General features: G+C 43.7%; 1 pseudogene; it reads left to right on the top strand.

The window, feature by feature from the left end:
* Window positions 1–3,663: 3,663 nt before the first annotated feature.
* LOC110306115 lies at window positions 3,664–4,933 on the top strand (annotated as a pseudogene).
* Window positions 4,934–13,651: the final 8,718 nt, after the last annotated feature.

The raw sequence follows: 13,651 nt of genomic DNA, 5'->3' as shown, positions 1-13,651 counted from the left end.
AGAAGAAGAAGAAGAAGAAGAAGAAGAAGAAGAAGAAGAAGAAGAAGAAGAAGAAGAAGAAGAAGAAGAAGAAGAAGAAGAAGAAGAAAAGAAGAGGAGGAGGAGGAGAAAGAGGAGAAAGGAGAAAGAAGAAGAGGAGGAGGAAGAAAAGAAGAAGGAGGAGGAGGAAGAAAAGAAGGAGGAGGAGGAAGAGGAGGAGGAGAAGAAGAAGGAGGAGGAGAGGAGGAGGAGAAGGAGGAGGAGAAAGAAGGAGAAAGGAGAAAGAAGAAGAAAGAAGAGGAGGAGGAAGAAAAGAAGAAGGAGGAGGAGGAAGAAAAGAAGGAGGAGGAGGAAGAAAAGAAGAAGGAAGAGGAGGAGGAGAAGAAGGAGGAGGGGAGGAGGAGGAGGAGGAGAAAGAAGAAGAAAAGATGACAACGACATTTAATTTCTACCTCTGACCTGCACAGGCAAGCACACACACACACACACACACACACACACACACAGAGACAGAGACAGAGACAGAGAGAAGCATACACAGAGCACACACGAACACTGAGAGAGAGAGAGAGAGAGAGAAGGAGAGAGGAAGGGAGAGAATGAAGGAGAGGAAGAGGGACAGAGACATGGAATTAATACAGAGCTAAGAAAGATTTATTTAATATGGCCACAAGGGGAAGCAGAAGACATAAAGCTACTCAGCCACATCCTCCCACCCCTAGTGTATCTTCAAATCCTGACGTGAAGTTTAGATTTAAATATTGAACAAGAATCATCAAGAACTAGGTGTCCTGGCCAGGTGTGGTCCTGTCAAGCCTTGAGCATCACTACTCAGGCCCCAGCCTCTTCTGCATGGTAACTAACAAGTTGCTAGAACTATGTGAGATATCCCTCCTCTGCTGATACTAGCATTTTCCTTTTCTCAGCAAAAGAACTTGGGGAAATTCTAACCTAGGGGAGACCACTCTTACTAGACTGATGGCCAAAGAGAGGCCCACCATGTCTCTCTACAATACCTTCATTCCTGCCACGATGCTTAGAGATAGCTTCACCGGAAGGGGATAAAAGAGGAGGAGGGCAGACACGCTGTCTCTTGACACGAACACTCTGGCTAGAGAACACTGGGAAATGAGCCAGGAACTTGTAAACTGTCTTATTGCATACTGAAGGAAAACCCAACGAAATGTACTTTTGTCGGTAACTGCCAGCATGCACCCTTTCCTAAGCAGTCACAGGCAAGAATGGCCCAGTGCCTCCTCGATAAGCATCTTAGATTGTTTTACACTGTTTGCCCGGGTGAACGGATAGAGTGTTAACACAGTGCCACAACCCACAAGACCCGAACAACAAACAATTCTGTCATGGTTCTGAATGGTCTGAAACTCGATTATCCACGATGAGGGTTACTTCCTTCTAAGGTATTCAACAGTAGGTTCATCGCTGGATCTTTTCCCTTTGTATGTCTGTGTCCTAAGTCTCCCCATTTTACAAGGACACCTGGCACACTGGAACAGGGTCCATCTCCTCCAGCCTGACCTCCTCTTTGCTTGATCACATCTGCAAAGACCCTCTTCCTAAAGGAAGTCGTACCCACAGGACCTTACAACACACAGCTCAACCATCACGTTTTTCCAAATTGCTTTTTAGAGTTGCGAGGGTAATTAGCCTTCTTTAAATTTTTTAAATAATTATTTTAGACTTATCATTTTATATTTATGAGTGTTCTGCCTCCACATATGTCTGTGTCCCACATGTGTGCCTGGTGCCTGAGGAGCCCCTATGTGGGTGCCGAGAATCTCAAACTCAGGTTCTTTGCAAGAACAGCAAGGGCTCTTACCCACTGAGTTAAAAGTGTACAATTAGTCTTCTTGAGAGTGCTGTATTCCAGGCACGAAATCATCTAAATTTCCCCACAATGAATTGCCATTTTAAAACAATAACCATCATCTTTCCTGGCTTATGAATGGATTTAACTGAGATCCATTTTTGAGTAAATTAGCTCTATATAACATCATATATATGATGATCTATAATGTATGTATAGCTATATAAAATCAATTAGATGTTATTAATTGTGTACCAAATCTATTCTTTTTTCCTTTTATTAGATATTTTCTTTATTTACATTTCAAATGTTATCCCCTTTCCTCATTTCCCCTCTGAAAACCCCCTATCCCATCCCTCCCTCCCTCTGCTCTCCAACCCACCCACTCTCACTTCCCTGTCCTGCCATTCCCCTACACTGGGGAATCCAGCCTTCTCAGGATCAAGGGCCTCTCCTCCCATTGATGTCACGCAAGGCCATCCTCTGCTACATATGCAGCTTGAGCCATGGGTCCCTGCATGTGTGTTCTTTGGTTAGTGGTTTAGTCTTTGGGAGCTCTGGGGGTACTGGTTGGTTCATGCTGTTGTTCCTCCAATGGGGCTGCAAACTCCTTCAGTTCCTTCAGACTTTTCTCTAGCTCCCCCATTGGGAACCTTATGCTCAGTCCAACGGTTGATGGAGAGCATCCACCTCTGAATTTGTTAGGCACTGGCAGAGCCTCTCAGTGACAGCTATATCAGGCTCCTGTCAGCAAGCATTTGTTGGCATCCACAATAGTGTCTGGGTTTGGTGACTATATATTTGGGATGGATCCCCAAATGGAGCAGTCTTTGGATGGCCTTTCCTTCAGTCTCTGCTCTACACTTTGTCTCTGTATCTCCTTCCACGGGTATTTTGTTCCTCCTTCTAAGAAGGAACAAAGTATCCACACTTTGGTCTTCCTTCTTCTTGAGTTTCATGTGGTTTGTGCATTGTATCTTGAGTATTCTGAGCTTCTGGGCTAATATCCACTTATCAGTGAGTGCATTCTATGTGTGTTCTTTTGTGACTGAGTTACCTCACTCAGGATGATATCCTCCAGATCCATCCATTTGCCTAGGAATTTCATGAATTCATTGTTTTTAACAGCTGAGTAATACTCCATTGTATAAATGTACCACATTTTCTGTATCCATTCCTCTGTTGAGGGGCATCTGGGCTCTTTCCAGCTTCTGGCTATTATAAATAAGGCTGTTATGAACATAGTGGAGCATGTGTCCTGATTACAAGTTGGAACATCTTCTGGGTATATGCGCAGGAGAGGTATTGCTGGATCTTCCAGTAGAAATATGTCCAATTTTCTGAGGAACCACCAGACTGATTTCCAGAGTGGTTGTACCAGCCAAATCCACTCTTAATTATCTATATATGCCAATTAGATGTTAGGATCATGTGCCAAAATTTACTAATGAGGGCTAGAGCTTCAGCCGGTGGCAGCAGCCTTGGCGCGGAGAGCAGTGACCAGTTATGGTTTTCTCCTTGGTGCTGAGTGAGGAGCAGGTGATGCCCCCTAGCCCCTAAGGAGTCGTGGCTAGTTTGTCTTGCTTTGGTTTGTTGTTGTTGTTGTTGTTGTTGTTTCTTTAGGCTATTCTCGAGGTTTTTAGCTGATGGGGGAGTGCCCCCCTCCTGTTCTCCTGCCTCTTACTCCTTCAGGATCCATTTTGTTAAGAAATTTTTGCCCCACTCTTGCCAGTGACTTGGGTCACCCTCTGGGTCTTAGTTGGGTTTTTTTGTTTTGTTTTGTTCTATTTTTTCCCTATTCTTTTCTCTTTTTTTTTTTCCTTATATCTCATTCCCTCTCGTTTGTGTTATTTGTGGAAATGGTGAACTCGGCAAACACAAACACAGCGCCTAAATTGTATAGATCTGTGATTGAAGATATTATTAATGATGTATGAGACATTTTTCTGGATGATGGAGTGGACTGAAGAGGTCCTGACGGAACTAGAATCTTTGTGGGAGAATAAACTAATGCAGTCTAGAGGAGTAGATGGATTTCATTCAGAAGAACAGCAGCTTTTGTTGCAAGTTCAGCAGCAGCATCAACCCCAGCAGCAGCAGCATCACTACCACCACTACCAGCAGCAGCAGCAGCACCAGCAGCATCACTACCAGCAGCAGCAGCACCACCACCAGCAGCATCACCAGCAGCACCAGCAGCATCACTACCAGCAGCAGCACCACCACCACCAGCAGCAGCAGCAAGCAGCAGCACCACCACCAGCAGTATCACCAGCAGCAGCAGCAAGTACAACCTCAGCAAAGGGTACCTCAGTAAGCACAGACCCAACAGGTTCTTATTCCTGCATCATAGCAAGCTACAGCACTACCAGTTATTGTTCCTGATTCTAATGAATGCATCAAGTGTTCTGAGTGCTATTGCTACAGCTGCTACCTTGGCACTCCCTGCAGACGTGATTCCTGTCAACAGATACTAAAAAATTCAGGCCAGATGCTTCAGGTAGTCAGAGCAGCCAATGGTGCTCAGTTATCTTTCAGCCTCAGTAGTCAGTTGTTCTACAAGTTATAACAGAAATGCAACCTGGTGGAGTATAAGCGCCTGTTATCCAGCAGGTCCTAGCCCTACTTCTTGGAAGGATGTCATCACAGACAGGTGTCATCATCCAGCCACAGCAAATCTTATTTACAGGAAATAAGACTCAGGTCATTCCTACAACCATGGCAGCACCCACAGCAGCACAAGCACAGATGCCTGCAGCTGGACAGCAGTAGCCACCGGCCCAGCCTGTTCAACAGCAAGCTCCATTGGTGCTGCAAGATGACAGAAAGGGGGATACATCTGAGGAAGATGGAGATGAAGAAGAAGGCTATGATAAGGAGGAAGAGAAATAGAAAGAGAAAGATGGAGCTGAAGATGGGCAGGTGGAAGAAGAGCCCCTCAACAGTGAAGATGATGTAAGTGATGAGGAGGGGCAGGAACTCTTTGATACAGAAAATGTTGCTGCATGCCAGTATGATAAGATACACAGAAGTAAAAATAAATGGAAATTTCATCTCAAGGATGGCATTATGAATCTTAATGGAAGAGATTATATATTTTCCAAAGCCATTGAAGATGCAGAGTGGTAAAGAGTTGGGTTTTTTCTTTTATTTTTGGGGGTTTTTTTTCTTTTATAAATAAGACAAAGAAACTTAAAATGTTAAAATGGATGGTCTGAAACTTAGGACATACAAGCACATTAGAAGCAAAACTACTGGAGCAGAACTAGACCTTGACCACACAGACACTTCTTCACACTGGCAAGCCACAGAACTGTAGTACCTGGGATTGCTGGGTGGGGGAGGGGTTTGTGTAGGAAAACTGTAACTGTGGATTTTAAATACGGGAACCAGCCTTTGGTAATTAGCATGTAAAGCTTTGTCTGTATTCATGTCTCCAAGCTGGCCTCAATCAGAAGATACTTGTTGGAATGACCTGAAGAAATCACCCTTCTGATAGATTGAACTGAAACTGCTTATTGTATGTGGTTATATTTGGTAAAAATTGTGTGTGAACTGTTTACGGAAGGGCAAGAATTATGGTGTTGAATTTTAATTCACTTGTATAAGAAAATTTGAAACTCACAATAGGTCTTAAAACATTTTTACTTGTTACTCTCCTCAGTAATACATGCCTCTTGCCTCCCTGCATGAACATCTACTTAAGATTTACAGAAAAGGATCAATGGTCACAGTTTTGAGACAAAGTCGACCCAGCAATGGATGCTTGATTTAATTAGGTTTTCATGCTTGTTAAATGTAACTTAAAGACTTGGGTCTTACCTGTGTTGACTAAGTTAGAGTGACAGCTTAATTTCCTTACAGAGAAACTGCTCAGTCCCATACTATAAGAGGAAACTCCCAATTGGCTCTCAGGTATATGTTTTTATTTCACGAAGGTCCCACCCAGCTGCAGTTGTATAGTTTTCTTGTATATAATAATGTACACATTATTTATGTAAACCCTGGGATGACATTCTGTACACTGATCTAAGATGTGTAAGGGCAAGTGATGAGGACTGGATTTTTGTTAAACAATTTAGTAATTTGAAAAAAAAATTTACTAACGACTCACTCCTGTATTGGCTGGAATTTACTGAAATGCCAATGAGAATACACATACAAGGTCTCGATTAGCTGCAATAGTGGTTCTCACCATTCCAGATGCTGCGACCCTTTAATACAGTTCCTCATGTTGTGTTGACCCCCAATCATACAATTATATTTTGTTGCTACTTCATAACTGTAATTTTGCTACTGTTATGAATAGTAATGTAATTTTCAGAGATAGAGGTTTGCCAAAGGTGTCCCAAGCCTGAGGTTGAGAGCCACTGAGCTGCAGCCGCTTGTAAGGTCCATTTCCAGCCCACTGTGAACATCTTCCTGTGTTGTGGGGAGGATGTCATCAGCAGGTAGAGGTAACATATATTTAAAAGCAAGGGCACAAGGGTCTGAGGCTCACACGGTCATGTCCTTATGGTGTGACTTTCCCACTCTTACAGACTTTGCATAACAGACAAAATGGACAAGAGATTTTTTCGGAGGAGTAGAACCGATGCTAACATCCCATATGGTGGTGTATTGCAAATTTCCGGTGATGCCCACTTGTCCTAGGACATGCTGTGAAAACCAGACTGCACACCATGATGGGAACCAGACAATTAGGATCTGCCTCGATTAGCAGGCACTGTGTAGCAGCAGAGGGCTCTGTCATCTCATTACTAGCTCCATGTGTCAGAATCAAATCAGCCCCAGACCTGCAATTCAATTACTTGACTTATTTTTTTATTCAATCATTTCCTCCTTTCCTCAGTAAATTTAATTTTTTTCTCTTTCTAATGAATCTCTTAGGGAAAAAATAATTGAATCATTGCTTCATTTTAATGAGCATGATTAAGCAGTGATGGATAAAGCCAGCTGGAAGGCAGGTGCAGTGGGCTCACCTTAAGGAAGAAAGTGATGACTATGCCGTCCTCCCCAATAAAGTGGTAAGATGGGACCCACATTCCTGAAAATGTATGATCAGCTGGGAACCTACATGGACCAAGAAGGCAGGACTGGAAGGATAACATCATAGCACCCACATCTCAAAAACAAATGACAGCTCAATCACAAACTTCAAGGCTTCTCTTAAGTAATAGCAAAATCCATCTAGAGAACAATGTATCCCATAAGAATTTATTCCAAGGAAACACATTATTTCAAATTGCCACAGTTGAGTCTTCCCTTTCTAGACAAAGCCTGGCTCTATCACCTGTCACCCTGCCTATGTAGATGAGGCTTGATGTGCCCATGGCCATGCCCAGCCAGGCACTGGGCATCTCTTGGCTCTTCAGCAGTGACTTCCATGTGCCTTGAGTGTGGTGAGCTGGAACTGCCACTATGTGATGTGTGCCCACAGTAGAGGTGAAGGGAGCTGTGCAGCAGTGCTAGGATAAGTACATATACAACATGGCAACCAAGGTCTGATCACAGAGAGGGAACCCTTGCTTTATTGGTCACTGCACAGTACCAAGGTTCCTGGGGTCTCATTATGTCCCTAAGATGCTACTCCAGGGCACCTCTGTCTGCCCACATCTCTGTGTCTGCCTCTCTTACATACGTGGATCCAGGAAGATAGACTACCCTTTCCTTAATCATCCTTCCCAAAAGTGGTAAAGGTCTATCTTATCTACCATCTTTATAATTCCCAGAGAAACGTCTGCCGGGAACTAAAGAGGATCCATTGCAGATGTTATGCCTTTGCAGTCAGCTGCTGTCTCTACTAGCCAGCATCCTGTGCCAAGCACAATAGAGATCTTATGCTCCCATGAAGCAAAGGGATAGGGTGGGAGAAACAGGGAAGGATGGTGTAAAACAGAATTTGACTAATTCCTGGAAAGGTTTAAGAGCATTACCCTCCACCCTGTGAAATGCCCGTGTTCCTGGTAGCACTTTTGTTTGCAGGTAAGCATCACATCTCAATGACTATTGTGACAGCCAGTAAAGGGCTCTATTTTTCCTGGACAGATAAAATGTCTTAACAAGGCACTGGTGAGATACCTGGCCAGAAGAGAAAAGCCTTTCTTTCAGCTTCCTGAGCAGCGAGGTATTGAGTCTGGGACCTGAGGGACAGAGGAAGAGAAGCATGGGGTTTTCCTCATGGACGACATGCAAGGTGCCTCTATGTGCTTCATAAAGCCTCCTGCCATGGTTTGGATCTGAACTAATGTTTGTGTTTGTTTCCTGGGCTGGAGTTCTTGATATATAGTGGAAGGGAAGTGTGTTTGCCCTGATTTTTGGAAGTATGTGAGAAAGTGTGAATTTTCATTAAACTTCATTGTGTTGTAATGGTGATGCCCCCTGATGCCCAACTGTCGTCTACTCTGATGTCTCATAGCTCTCTATCTCATTGATGGATGGAGTGTTCAGCTGCCCCATAGTCATCACACTGCTTGCTGATGTCAGTTTCCCTGCCTTCAACCTCAGTATCCAGACATTTATAAGGCCATGAATAGCACACACTGGAGCCAGCCCAGGAGACCAGGCTCTGAGCATGTCCCCTGGCTAGTCACAGGGCTTTACAGACCTAAGCCTGCCAACAAAACTGAATATTTGGGCTCTCAGAACATGAGGAGCTTAATAGCTTTCTGAGATGAGATAGTTGGTCACTTAATCTCCTTACTATAATGCCACAGTCCTAACAGGACAAGCTACCTCTGTGAAGCATGAGGTTGGATGTGTAGACCCTCATCTGAGTCTCCTTTTGCCAATTGTCAGCAGTTTGGACAGAGCTGGTACGGACCCTCTTCTATTCCTACGGAACACTGGACATCAGTAAACCATCCAGAAGATTCCAATAACTTTCTCTCTACATTCTAGTCAGTGATGAGGGAAGGAATGGGTTTGAAACTCTTCCTTTGAGGTTCACATATGAAGTGAGGGAGACAGTTGCACAGGGAATCTCAAGATATACCTTTAAAGTTGTATGAGAGATAAAACACTCCTGGCACATAGTTGGCTTCCTGGTAAGTGCACGGGTCTCACTGGCTTAAGATTTGACTTTTAAAGACTAAAATCATGTAGGATTAAAAATATAGAGTAGGTCTCTCTTGATGAAAAGAGACTAAAGAGTTATGACATTCACCTGCAATGTAGGGTTTTAGTCCAGATCTTGTGTTTTATTAGAATATATATATGAAAGAGGTTTTGTGGTGAAAGAAAACGTTTGGATCAATACTAAATTTCTTAGGCATGATAATGACCTTGTAGCTATGTAGGAGAATGTACTTGGTGAGGCGTTTACTCGGGAAGAATCAGGATGTCTGTCTGTGTAAGTAGTTTTATAAAAATGTGCATGTGTGGAGGGGAGGGAACAAGAGAGACACAGTGAGCAAAGTAGATGTGTGTCAACCTTGGCTGGACTCAGATGAATAGCTATGGTGGAGAAATATAGTTAATATTTCATCATTTTATAGGCTTCAAAATGAAAAATTTGAGATAAAATCAACCTTGAGTCAAAGTCTTCCCTGAGGAAGGAAATGAAGTGGAGCCCCATGGCTGCAATTCCAGCTGCCCAGTGGCCCAGAGGCTGCATCATCTAATGGGCCACTAGAGCTGGGCTGAATGGCTCCCCACCTCAACAACAGTTGAGGGCAAGACACAAGTTGGAGAGCTCTGAGAGAAACTGAGCTTCATGAAGTCTTCTCCATCCATTGGGAAAGGCCCCAAGAGGCTCCCCTCTCCCCTACCTGGAGGAGGTAGTACTGAAATGTGCCCTCCACTCGTATCCATTCCCCAGAGAACAAGGCTTGTCTAGAGTAGAGACTGCTGCTGCTCCAAGCCCTCAGCTGCACAGCCTCCCAGACAAGACATCCAGAGAGCCTCTTTCTTCATGTGACCTAAAGATCCCTGGTAGACTTGGGACAAACGACTAGTCTTCCTGCGTGGTGCAGGGACACTTCCACCTTTTCTAATAGTTCACTCCACTACCCACCATTGTTGTTATTTCTCTCTCTATGTGACAGACCTGTGCCTCCAAGATGAGCAGGTGGCAAGAAATACATGACCTATTTGTAAAATATGGGCCACCTGAGTCCCAGTCAGGGGCATGCTACTGATAAATCAGTTCCAGAAAGGATTGATCCAAATGTTTTCTTTTCTCCACAAAATGTCTTTCATCAAAGTAACTCTTTTCTTGACAGAAACGAAAACTTTTCTGCCTTTACACCACAATAATTATCATTTATGTGAAAAAGTGTCGAATACCAATTCCCATGATTGTCACCAGTATTTAGGAGTGAAAATGTCTCTACTCTAAAATGATACTCATCCTGACCAAACCTTGTACAAATTTCAAGTCAATGTCCCTTATAAATTTGATGCTGGTTGAAACATTTCCTAAAGAAACACCCCTAGACCTAGTGTGCCTTCTCTGCCACTGGCTAGAATCCAGTGGATATAATCACTCATTCTGGTCTCTCCTGGCAGGGGAGGGGAGGAACATCTACTGCCTAAAACCTTCACCTTAAGCAGCAACACAGAGAGACTAAACTGGGAGAAACCATGACCCTACATCCTTACATCTCATCCCTCCTGTGAAACTGTACAGATTTGTCTTGACGGTGCTTTGCTACTCCCTGGCATCATCATCTTTACTTGTAGGTCTACTTCCACTATTTGAGTATCATGGTCTCTCCTGGAGTTTTTCACTTTCTTCTTTATCCATCTCAAATCTCTCAACATTTACTGCTTGTTTTAAGGAATGAAAATCAGATTTCCACACTCTACCATCTTTTCACACTTGGGCACAGGTTCCTCTCTTTCTTCTATGTTGTTCCAGGAAGCAGTCCCACTGAGCAGCCTAACTACTGGCATCACCATTTCCCTTCCTGTGTATACAGCATGAACACTCACAGTAGGTGCAGAATGTGTATCTATTATGTGCTTGGTGCTGGTATATAATAGGAACATAATAGAGTTTCTATCACATGGACAGAACCTCTACCTCTAGAAGAGAGAAACAAACAACAGAAATACAAGCCAACTAAACAAACAGTTCAGGAGATTGCATAGTTCATAAAAAGGCCAAATGAATAATGGGACAGAGGTTTGATGATGAAGGCTAGCCACAAGGACACAGACATCGTTAAATAAAAAGTTTATAATGAGAGTTGTTAGCTAGAGGTCAGGAGTTGAAGTAAAGAAGGAAAATTAGAGGAAGACAAGAGGGCCAGCAATGTCCAATTACACTTGTCAGTGGCAGCAAGGCCTGCAATGCAGTGAGAAGCCAAGGACAGTGTAATGCACTGAGACGAGACTGTTTGGAGTCTCTCACTCCTGGCTGGAGAATGGGGTCAGGAAGGGGCAGAGGAGCAAGGAGGTTAATTAGGTAACTACTCCCATAGTCTAGACAAAAGACAGATGTGGGCAAGGCTGGGACTCCGTCTGAGATATGCTGTGCAAGCAGAACTCAAATGGTGGGATTAGCGATCAGGCAAGAGACACAGAGCCTAGCCTGTGGCCTCTAGGGAAAGCCTGAGAGGAGACCTAGGGGAGAGCGTGCTACAGGAAAGCCTATGGCTGAAGGTACAGTGGGCAGGAGAGTGAGACAACTGGACATGGCAAAAGAAAGTGAGTGCTGAAAAGCTTACTTGAAATGTGGATCTTTGAGGCGGGGGACTGGCAATTGTGTGACTAGCTGGGGTACAATAAGGGATGAATGGGTGGTATGTGAGGTGACAATAAGACCTGAGCACAATTAAAAAAAATAAATTTGGGAGGACTTGGGTACTTTACTGGAGAGAATGTACAAATGGTATCTAGTCACATAAGAATCGATCAGCGTCAGTCACTAAGGGAATTAAAGGGAAATGTCCTAATGTAACTATCAGAAAGGCTAAGGTCAATGCTGTTGTATAGCATGAATATCAAAGACTGATTAAGGCAGTGGACAGCAGTCTCTCCTAGCATAATGCTGGTGGAAACCCAGAATAGTAGATCCATTCTCAGAAGAAGTAGGTTATCCCTACAACCCAGAGAATCCTTCAACAGTTGATCAGAGGCAGGCTGCATTAGACAATGGATGCTATAAAAGACAAAAGAAAATGGATTTTGATCGACACCACAGAATGAATCTGCAGAACCTAAAACTGAATGAATGAACCCAGTCTTAGAACATGTGATTTCCTTTACATAACCTTCTAGGAAGAACAGAAGTGCACAAAGGAGATTAATGGTTGCCAAGGGTTGGAGTAGGGAGTAGGGTAAGCAGAACGCATAGTGAAGGGCAGTGTGGAGTTGGGTCTGTGTCATAAATGTCACATAAACCTATGAACATGTTAAAATTCATAGAAATAAATTGTACATCAAGCTCAGTGCAGGTAAACTAGGGCAGCTGTTAGTCCTCATCAGAGAAGCCTCTCTGTACAGTGTGTGGCAGTAAATATAGACTCAACTGACAGTGTGGAGCTCAAGTGTCCATGGAGTATTCAGCCATCAATACAACTTCCCCCATCACACTCCTTCTCCCCAAAGCTTAGGCAATGTCACAATAGGTTGACCTTGCTCCAGTGGATGGAACCCCCAGAGCACTAATTGGATTGAGTGGGTTATTAAAGAAAGTAAAGGAACAGGATGGGGAGGGAGAAGGAGTGAGGGAGGAGTAGAGGGAGAATATGATCAAGACATTTTTTTTCCCCCTTGGAAATTTGATTCTGGTGTCCTTCTGTGTATCTCTTTTATTTATTTTTTTTTAATTTTTAATATTTTTATTACATATTTTCCTCAATTACATTTCCAATGCTATCCCAAAAGTCCCCCATAGCGCCCCCCACTTCCCTACCCACCCATTCCCATTCTTTTGGCCCTGGCATTCCCCTATATTGGGGCATATAAAGTTTGCAAGTCCAATGGGCCTCTCTTTCCATTGATGGCCGACTAGGCCATCTTTCCATACATATGCAGCTAGAGACAAGAGCTCCGGGGTTCTGGTTAGTACATCATGTTGTTCCAACAATAGGGTTGCAGATCCCTTTAGCTCCTTGGGTACTTTCTCTAGCTTCTCCATTGGGAGCCCTGTGATACATCCAATAGCTGACTGTGAACATCCACTCCTGTGTTTGCTAGGCCCCGGCATCGTCTCACAAGAGACAGCTATATTTGGGTCCTTTCAGCAAAATCTTGCTAGTGTATGCAATGGTGTCAGCGTTTAGAAGCTGATTATGGGATGGATCCCTGGATACGGCAGTCTCTAGATGGTCCATCCTTTAATCACAGCTCCAAACTTTGTCTCTGTAACTCCTTCCATGGGTGTTTTGTTCCCAATTCTAAGAAGGTGCACAGTGTCCACACTTTGGTCTTCATTCTTCTTGAGTTTCATGCGTTTAGCAAATTGTATCTTATATCTTGGGTATCCTAAGTTTTGGGCTAATATCCACTTATCAGTGAATACATATTGTGTGAGTTCTTTTGTGATTGTGTTACTTCACTCAAGATGATGCCCTCCAGGTCCATCCATTTGGCTAGGAATTTCATAAATTCATTCTTTTCTGCTTGTGGACGTTGTACATCGTGGTGCGGAGCCTAGTGCGCACCACGATGTACAACGTCCACAAGCAGTCTGGATATATGCCCAGGAGAGGTATTGCTGGATCCTCCGGTAGTACTATGTCCAATTTTCTGAGGAACCGCCAGACTGATTTCCAGAGTGGTTGTACAAGCTTGCAATCCCACCAACAATGGAGGAGTGTTCCTCTTTCTCCACATCCTCACCAGCATCTGCTGTCACCTGAATTTTTGATCTTAGCCATTCTGACTGGTGTGAGGTGG

Source organism: Mus caroli, chromosome 11, assembly GCF_900094665.2.
Source record: "Mus caroli chromosome 11, CAROLI_EIJ_v1.1, whole genome shotgun sequence".
NCBI lineage: Eukaryota > Metazoa > Chordata > Mammalia > Rodentia > Muridae > Mus > Mus caroli.
This window is presented reverse-complemented; position numbering and strand designations above follow the sequence as displayed.